Source organism: Chrysochloris asiatica, unplaced genomic scaffold, assembly GCF_000296735.1.
Source record: "Chrysochloris asiatica unplaced genomic scaffold, ChrAsi1.0 scaffold00013, whole genome shotgun sequence".
Taxonomy (NCBI): Eukaryota; Metazoa; Chordata; class Mammalia; order Afrosoricida; family Chrysochloridae; genus Chrysochloris; species Chrysochloris asiatica.
In genome coordinates this window covers 34,042,620-34,051,978 of record NW_006408531.1, presented here as the reverse complement: position 1 = coordinate 34,051,978, position 9,359 = coordinate 34,042,620, and the positions used below count along the sequence as shown (strand labels likewise).

General features: G+C 37.9%; 1 protein-coding gene and 1 pseudogene across 1 annotated transcript in view; one reads left to right on the top strand and one right to left on the bottom strand.

The window, feature by feature from the left end:
• TRDN (triadin) overlaps positions 1–9,359 on the bottom strand; it is a 203,327-nt gene that overhangs the window by 37,330 nt on the left and 156,638 nt on the right. The gene's annotated exons all lie outside the window — the stretch shown is intronic.
• On the top strand, positions 8,261–8,999 carry LOC102813351 (annotated as a pseudogene).

Genomic DNA, 9,359 nt, shown 5'->3' with positions numbered 1-9,359 from the left:
CCCAGTCCCCAACTTACATCATTTTATCTTTTGATGCTTTCTACATCATTCCATAGTTTGCCCATAGAATCCCTCAATATTGCAAGTTGAGGTTTGAATTTTTTTTTCAGTTTCCTCAGCTTAAGAAATGCTAAGCATATTCTTTCTTTTTTGCTGTCTACCTCTGGATCCTTGCACATTTCATTATATTATTTGACTTTGTCTTCTTGATTTAACTTTCTGTTCAGCTCTTTTACTTCCTCATTTCTTCCATTTGTTTTAGCTTCTCTACACTTGGGAGCAAGTTTCAAAGTCGCTTCTGACATCCATTTTAGTCTTTTCTCTCTTTCTGTTTTCTTAATGACCTTTTCTTTCTTCTTTTATGATGTTCTTGATGTGATCCCACACTCTTCTGGGTTTTGATCATTAGTGTCTAATGCATCAAATTTGTTCTTGAGGTGATTTCTAAATTCAGGTGGGATCTGTTCAATGTCATATTTGGAATATTGTGGGCTTATTTTAAATTTTTTCTGCTTCAGTCTGAACTTACTTATTTACTCCATCAGCAAATGAAGGTCCTGAAAGCTTTACTCCTTAAACAGTACATGTAGAATAACGAGAAAGATGGCAGCCGATTCTTTCCACAGCTGAAGTATACAATGCCTTACTCAAATCTGTGAATATTCTTTCTCATTGTCCTCAAATGCAAGGGTCAGTTTTTAAACTTTCAGATGACATTTGAAAATCAGTACTATTTCTATTTTATAGAAGAATCTTCTACATACAAAATCAGAAAATGATTTGGCACTTTTTAAACCCATTCCTTCTAATTGTTCCCATACCACACAGTATTTGATCCCATCCTTCCTCCCCTTTGTCTCCACCAGCAAAAACATTTGTTTCCTATTTTTCTTCACTATTTATGATTAATACAAATATTCCATATACATAAGCAATGCAAATACATATGAAATGTCTGAAAAAAGGACTCCAAGACAATGAAAAAAGAACATTCGCATTTTGGAATTTACCTCGAGAGAAAAAAAAGAATCTGAGGTTTTGCTTTAATGATGAATTTTCTTCGAGTTCTTTTAATGAAGATGATAAAATTCCACACCTTTTCAACTTCAGAATATAATATAAGCTTAAATATCTCAGTGCTTGTACTTAATAGATAAAAAATAAAATGGGAGCAGATTAAGTTATTATTTACTTGAGTTAGCACCAGAATTAAATCCACAAATATATTCTCACTGAATGACACATTTGGAAGTCATCCAACCTCCCTTCTTGCTTTAAGTTGTGTATAATTGATAGTATTTTGTCATTGAGAACAAGAGACAGTGAACATCCAGTGTCTGCCAGTAGGCTATTTATAATTTTCAAAAAAATTAAACCCAACCTTCAGAAATAAAATCACTATTAACATAATAGTTGTCATGAATAATAGAAAATGGAATAAGTTTACATCTTACGATGCCTATAGAAAAGAATACTAAGTCATCAGTGTGTTTTTCCTAGTGCGTTTCAATATGACTGTACTGGTGCTTTTTCCATCTCTATTTTCCCTCACTTTCTATTGCTGTTGTTAAGTACCCTTGAGTAGGTTTCAAATCATTGTGTCCCTGCACAGGGCTTCCAAGGAGCTACTGGTGGGTTTGAATGCTGACCTTTTGGTTAGCAGTCCAGTGCAGATCCTATAGTGTAACACTATGAATGTCTACATAGTTACAATAAAAAGTGTGTTGTTGTTGTTGTAGTTAAGTGCCGATGCATTGGTTCTAACTCATGGTGACCCTTCTGAGGAGCAGTTAGTGAGTTTGAACCACTGACCTTGTGATTCAAATTGATCTTGTGGTCTAGTGCTTACCCTACAGCATCACAACAGGACTCCAAAAAGTGTGTTGTATGAGACAGGTTTGTTTATTTTTTCCCTTTCATGAAAATACAATATCAATAATGAAGTAGAAATTATGAATAAAAAAGATAATTAAGACTTGAAACTTGCAATATAAATAGTTGAGTATGAATGACACTTCGCTGTTATTGTTTAGTTGATTCTAACTCATAGCAGCCCTGTACAGGGTTTCCAAGGAGCATCTGGTGGGTCTGAACCACCAACCTTGTGGTTGGCAGTCCAGTGCCTATCTGGCAGTGTCCCAACATGAGTCCAGATGAATAACACTAGATAGTCGCTAAAATGTAATGGGGTCTAATTTGGAAGAAATTATATTGTATGTATTATATTTATGTATTATATTGTGTGGTATAATTTTGTTTGGCTTTTACTCTATATTGACTTCTCACTTGGTATTATTTGTAATAATAAGCACTGGTCAATTTTCAACCATTTCAGGAGATGGCTTATGATCAATATGGAAAGAAGAAGTCTAAACTACACTGAAGGCACTGGTGAAAAATAAGGCTTGAGGAGTTTAAGAAGTACTAATTGATATGGTTCAATAAACTGATGCAAACTAGGTGTACAAAGAAATTAGGAATGTAGCTGCCTGGCTAAGTGACAAGAAGAGATCCATATCTGTGCACATCCCAAGAAAGGTAATACAACTGAATGTGGAAACTATTGAGCTATATTATTAACATTACATGCAAGTGAAATTCTGCTGAAGATCATTAAAAAACAACTGTAGCAGTACATTGACAGGTTGTTGTAGTTAAGTGCCATTGAGTTGGCTGAAACTCATAGTGACTCAGTATAGAGTTTGTAAGGAGTGACTGGTGAGGTTGAACCTCTGGCCTTGTGCTTCAAACTGACCTTGTGGTCCAGTACGTTATCCCACAGTGCCACACCATCAACAGATAGCTGCCAGAAATTGAAACTGAATTCAAAAAAGGCTAAGGTAAGAGGGATATCAGTGTTGATGTCAGATGGAAATTGGTTGAATTCAGCCAATATCAATATTTACCTGTGTTTTATAGACTATACAAAGGCATTTGACTGCGTGGATCATATCAAATTACAGATAATATTGAGAATAATGGTAATTCCAGAAGACTTAATTGTATTCATTCAGAACCTGTACATACACCAAAAGGCAGTTGTTCAAACAGAACTAGGTATACTGTGGTTGAAAATTCAGAAAGGTGTGTATCAGGTTATTCATATCATTTCACCGTGCTTATTCAATCTGTATGCTGAGCAAAGTCTAGAAGTTGGACTACATGAAGAAGAACTCAGTGTCAAGATTAGAGAAAGACATAGTCACAACCTGTGATATGCAGATAATGCAACCTGGCCTGCTGAAAGCAGAGAGGACTTGGAACACTTACTGATGGAGATCAAAGGCTACAACTTTCAGTACGTATTAAACCTCAACAAAGAAAACTGAAAAATCCTCATGGTGGACCTATAAGCAGCACTATGATAGGTGGATCAAAGTTGTAAAGAATTTCATTTTAGTAGATCCACAGTCAATGCTATGAAAGCAGCAATTAAGGAATCATGTGTTATATTACGCGGTACAAATGTGCTTCAGGAGTTGTCATTTGAGGAGTAAGGTGCCCCTGTCCCAGGTTATGGTATTTTCAATCACTTCATATGCAAGTGAGAGCTAGACAATGATTAATGAATACTAGAGAAGAATTGATGCTTTTGAATTATGGTGTTAGAATGTTGAAAATACCATGCACTTCCAGAAGAAGTCTTTTTAGAGTAAGGATGATGAGATTTGTTATCAGAAGAGACCAGTCCCTGGAAAAAAGACATAATGCTTAGTAAAGTAGAGGGTCAGTGAAAAGAAAGAAGACCCTCAATGAGATGGATGGATACAGTGGCTGCAACAATGCACTCAGATATAGCCACAGTTGTGTGGATGGCTCAGGCCATCGCGGTGTTTATGTCTGTTGTTCATAGGGTTATATGAGTAACTGATTGGACAACACCTAACAGAACTATCCCTGTAGGCTCAGCACTAGTCTATGAACCACTAGGTCAGCAGTTCAAAACCATCAGCTGCTCCTTGGAAACCCTATATGGCGTAGCTATGAGTCAGAACCGATTAACAATACTTAATAACAACAGCGATTGCAGCATTATTATTATTATTATTTAATTACATCTAATTATTCCACTTGTTAGTTTTTCCTTAGGATGAAAAAGTAGACCATCTACATAGGAAGAAAGACTAAAATCATTAAAAGAAATTAATAATAGTAATGGTAATGTTGTTGTTGTTAAGTGACATTGAGTCGGTTCTGACTACAGTGACCCTGTATATTTCTGAGGAGCAGCTGGTAGATTTGAGCCATCGACCTTGTGGTTCAAACTGACCTTGAAGTATAGTTCTTATTCTGCAGCACCACACCAGGAATTAGGACATTAGGAATTGTATCATTATTGAGAATACAGCTGCATACAAACTTGAATATTGTGACTACACCTTACTGAAGCTTGCCCTATTGTCCTAACTGCTCTGGTCCCCTCCACTCTATCCCTCTGTAGTGTGTATTACCTGTATCATTGGATTTAGTACATACTCTTTTCCAACTTTCATCTCACTTCCCCAACTGTTTTATAATGCTTTATTTGTGATAATCACTGACTAGAGAGTGTTATTTCCTTTTGTTTTGATGCTCATGTTATGATCATCAGTACCCAGTACATACAGGTAATTTAATAACTCTTGGAATATTGATTAAACGAACAAGTTTAAGAGTATCAACTTAAATGATGATGACATAGAGAGATCAAATACATTGTCTTTGAATTCAGAATAATTATGACTGATATTCAGGAATAACAGTATTATTGCATCTGAATACTGAATATTTTAGATTATCAAAATATAAACTATATTGGGCTAAAAGAGCAGCCGTAGGGCTGAGCAACAAATGCTGAGCAAGTGACTGAACAATTACAATCAGTAATGTCAACATTGTAAATCTCATAATTCTCTTCCTCTTGCACAAGCACACACAAATCCTGTAGAGGGAAAAGCTAGGGATAAGAAATAATATTTGTTTATCAAAAAGTATCTCTGAAAGTAGTCAACTAGTTATATAAAAATAGACGTTGTTGTTTTTAAGTGCCATTGAGTCACTTCCAACTCACAGTGACCCCTGTGTACACATTGGGGCATATTCATTATTTTCACCTCTTAAATTAAGGTTCATTTAGGACACAGATAAGAGCTCTGCATTTATTTGATCTGTCAGAAAGAGTACTAGAATCTCTGTCCTTTGTCCACAAACCCACCCAACTAAACCTTCAAGAAGTGTGGGGGGAATACATTCATCTAACTTTTTTTTAATCCTCACTCTAGCATGCAAACTGACAGATGATATTTTTACAAGATATGACATATTAATAAATAACACCTAATTAGTTGGATAATTCTCCTGATTAAGCTCTAATTTCTTGCTTCTCATGCATCAATTCAAATTACTTTGTATTATTTTGTTCCTTTTAAGACTATTTTAGAATATACATTACGTAGTTCCAGTAGGTCACCTGAGAAGGAATTTATTCTTGTCTGCTAACAGTTTCATTGCATTAATAGTGGCAAGGCTAGACCAAAAAGACATTTTAATGGAAAATTTCTCATAGCAAAGATTATCTTATGGGGCCTGAAATCTCTTTCAAATGGATTAATTGTTGTTAGTGCCACCAAGTCAATTCTGGCTCATAGTGATTTCCAAGGCTGTATATCTTTGCAGGAGCAGAAAGCTTCATCTTTCTACCAAGTAGCGGCTGGTGGGCAAAAATCATCAATCTTGTGATTAGCAGTTCAGGATTTATTTTACAGAGCCACACTGCTCCCATTCAAATCCCTATACAAAGGGAGAGAAGACAACATTCTGATGTTGAAGAAAATGAACCCTTAGGTCACTATTGCGTTTTCTTTTTTGGACACAGAGAGAGTAAAGTTATATAAACATTGTATTATTGAAGTAAGAACGCTTTCATTTTTACTGGCCCCCCCAAAGCCCAAATACATTTGCACCTTAGAAAGTAGCAACAGCATCAGAGGAATCACATTGGCTTATAAGTGTTTAAATCTATTTCTCTGTATATTCCAGCTATGTATAGAGTCCTAGTGTGCTGCTGTAGAATAAGCACTGAACTACTAACCTCAAGGTTGACAGTTCAAACCCACCAGCTGCTCCTTTTAAACCTTATATAGACTTGCTGTGAAGTGGATTCGACTCAATACCACTTCACAACAACAACAAGGATGCTCAATGGATTTATTTAAACAAATATGACAATCTGATTTATCTTGAACAGCTTTCACAGACTTCAAATAATCAAAAAGAGTCTCTTGCGGAGGTTATGCCAAGTCCAGGGACTACGTGCTCCCTTAATTAAATGTAAGTGCTCTTCTATTTTCTCTCTCTTATGCCTAATTCTGGATGCTGCCTGCAGTTTCCTGATGCACTCATCAAACCAGTCTTTATTAATTCTAAACTTCTGTCTCTGGAGATACTACCAATAACTGCTTTAAGAAATCTTTACACAGGGCCTATTTGCAATGCTTAGAAACCTGTCGTCTTTTTAAAATAACAAGATTATTTCTAAGGATAAATAAAGAGGGCTGTTCTGAAATGATCGTAATTCTTTTTTCCATTGAGATAAATACTACACATTATGAATTCGATTCAACAAATACTGTGTATCTGCAAAAGTATGAAACTGTGTAAATTTAAAGGCTAATGTTTCCTAAAGATGTTTATAAGGTAGTAACAAAACAAAACTTGCTAGGAAAGGAACAATAATGATTTAAGATAACTGAAAAAATAAAACATGATAAGAGATGGATATAAAAACAACAGTTTTATGGTATCTGGAATCCACCACCAACACAAATAAGTACAAAAATTATGTTGATTATAGTTAAGTTGTAAATGTATATGGGATTCAATTCATAGAATAACCCTATAAATAATACCTGTAGTTGTTTCTAGGTGCCATCGAGTTGGTACCAACCCATAGCGAACTTTTGCACAGCTGAATGAAACACTGCCCGATCCTGGGCCTCACTACTGTTTCCAAGTTTAAGTCCATCAATGTTGCCACTTGGCCAATCCATCTCACTGGGGTCTTCCTCTTTTTCTCTGACCCTCCACCTTACTAAACATGATATCCTTCTCCAGTGACTGGTCCCTCCTGACAATATGTTCGAAGTATGAGAGACGAAGTTTGGCCATCTTGGACTCCAAGGAGCACTCTGGCTGCACTTCTTCCACCATGGACCCGTTGGTTCTTTTGGCAGCCCATGGCACTTTCAATATTCTCCTCCAACACCATGACTCAAATGCATCAGTTCTTCTACAGTCTTCCTTATTTACTGTCCAGCTTTCACATGCATATGAGGTTATTGAAAATACCATGGCTTGGGTCAGGCACACCTTAGTCTTCAAGCTGACAGCTTTGCTCTTCAATCCTTTAAAAAGGTCTTGTGCAGCAGATTTGCCTCATGCAATACATCGTTTGATTTCTTGACTGCTGCTTCCATGAGTGTTTATAGTTAATCCAAGAAGAATGAAGTACTTGACAACTTCAATCTTTTCTCCGTTGATAAGAATGTTGTTTATTGGTCCAGTGGTGAGGATTTTTGTTTTCTTTACATTGAGATGTAATTCATACCGAAGGCTGTACTCCTCTTCACCTTCAGCAAGCAAGGTTGTATCATCTGGATATCGCAGGTTGTTCTTGAGTCTTTCTCACTCCTTCTTCCTAGTCTGTCTTTGTCTGGAAACTCATCTGAAACCTGTACATCATGGGTAACTCTGCTGGTATTTAAAATAACCATAGCATAGCTTCCAGAATCACAGCAACTCATAAGCCACCACAGTATGACAAACTGACAAACGTGTAGTAAAATCAGAACATGGAATATATGAAATAAGACTCTGGGATAATTGGAGTCATTAAAAAAAAAAAAAAAATGGAACAAATGAGGATCCATATCCTAGACATTGGTGAACTGGTATAGGCTGATTTTGGCAATTCTGAATCTGGAAATTATATGGTTTACTAATAGGATGACAAATTCAAGCAGAATGGCATCACATGCATTATCAAAAAGAACATTTCAAGATCTGTCTTAAAGTACAATGCTGTCTGTGATAGGATAACATCCATTCACCTGTAAGGAAGACCAGTAAATACCACTATTATTCAAATTTACACACCAACTACTAAAGCCAATGATGATGAAATTAAAGAATTCTACCAACTTTTTCTGTCTGAAATTGATCAAACATGCTTTTTAAGATGCAATGATAGGGGAGTGACCTTCAGTGTCTTGGCACTAACGCAATGGAGCCTTCCAGAAAGTTCTTCGTAGGGGGGAAATGGAAAATGAACGGGCAGAAGAAGGCTTTAGGGGAACTCATCACCACTCTGAATGCGGCCAAGGTGCCGGCCGATACCGAGGTTGTCTGTGCACCTCCTTCTGCCTACATCGACTTCGCCAGGCAGAAGCTAGATCCTAAGATTGCTGTGACTGCTCAGAACTGCTACAAAGTAACTAATGGGGCCTTCACCGGTGAGATCAGCCCTGGCATGATCAAAGACTGTGGAGCCACCTGGGTATTCCTGGGTCACTCGGAAAGAAGGCATGTCTTTGGAGAGTCAGATGAGCTGATTGGGCAGAAAGTGGCCCACGATTACTCAGAGTAATCGCCTGCATTGGGGAAAATCTAGTTGAGAAGGAAGCTGGCATCACTGAAAAGGTCGTTTTCGAGCAAACCAAGGTCATTGCAGATAATGTGACTGACTGGAGCAAGGTCGTCTTGGCTTATGAGCCTGTGTGGGCCATTGGTACTGGCAAGACGGCAACACCCCAACAGGCCCAGGAAGTACATGAAAAGCTCAGGGGTGGCTCAAGTCTAATGTCTCTGATGCAGTGGCTCAAAGCACTCGTATCATTTATGGAGGTTCTGTGACCGGAGCCACCTGCAAGGAACTGGCAAGCCAGCCTGATGTGGATGGCTTCCTGGTGGGTGGTGAGGCCCTCAAGCCCGAATTTGTGGACATCATTAATGCCAAACAATAAGCCCCATCCATCTCCTGACCCCTTCCTCCTGAGCCAGAGACTAGGCAGCCTAGAAGCCTACAATTGCCCCACCACCACCACCACCACATGCTTCTGATGGTGTCACCTGCCCCTTCTCCTGGCCTAATCCAAACTGTAGCTTCCTTTACTGTTTACACCTTCCCTTATAATGGTTGGGACCAGGCCAATCACTTCTCCACTTACTGATAATGGTTGGAACTAAACATGTCACCTAGGTGGCTTCTCATTGGCTGAGAGGTGGAAGGGGTGGAGCTTGTCCATTGGTTCCCCCTAAATCTCCAGTGAGGACGGGAGAGAAAGCATCCTTCTCTTCCCCTCTCACACCAGAGATTAGTGGTG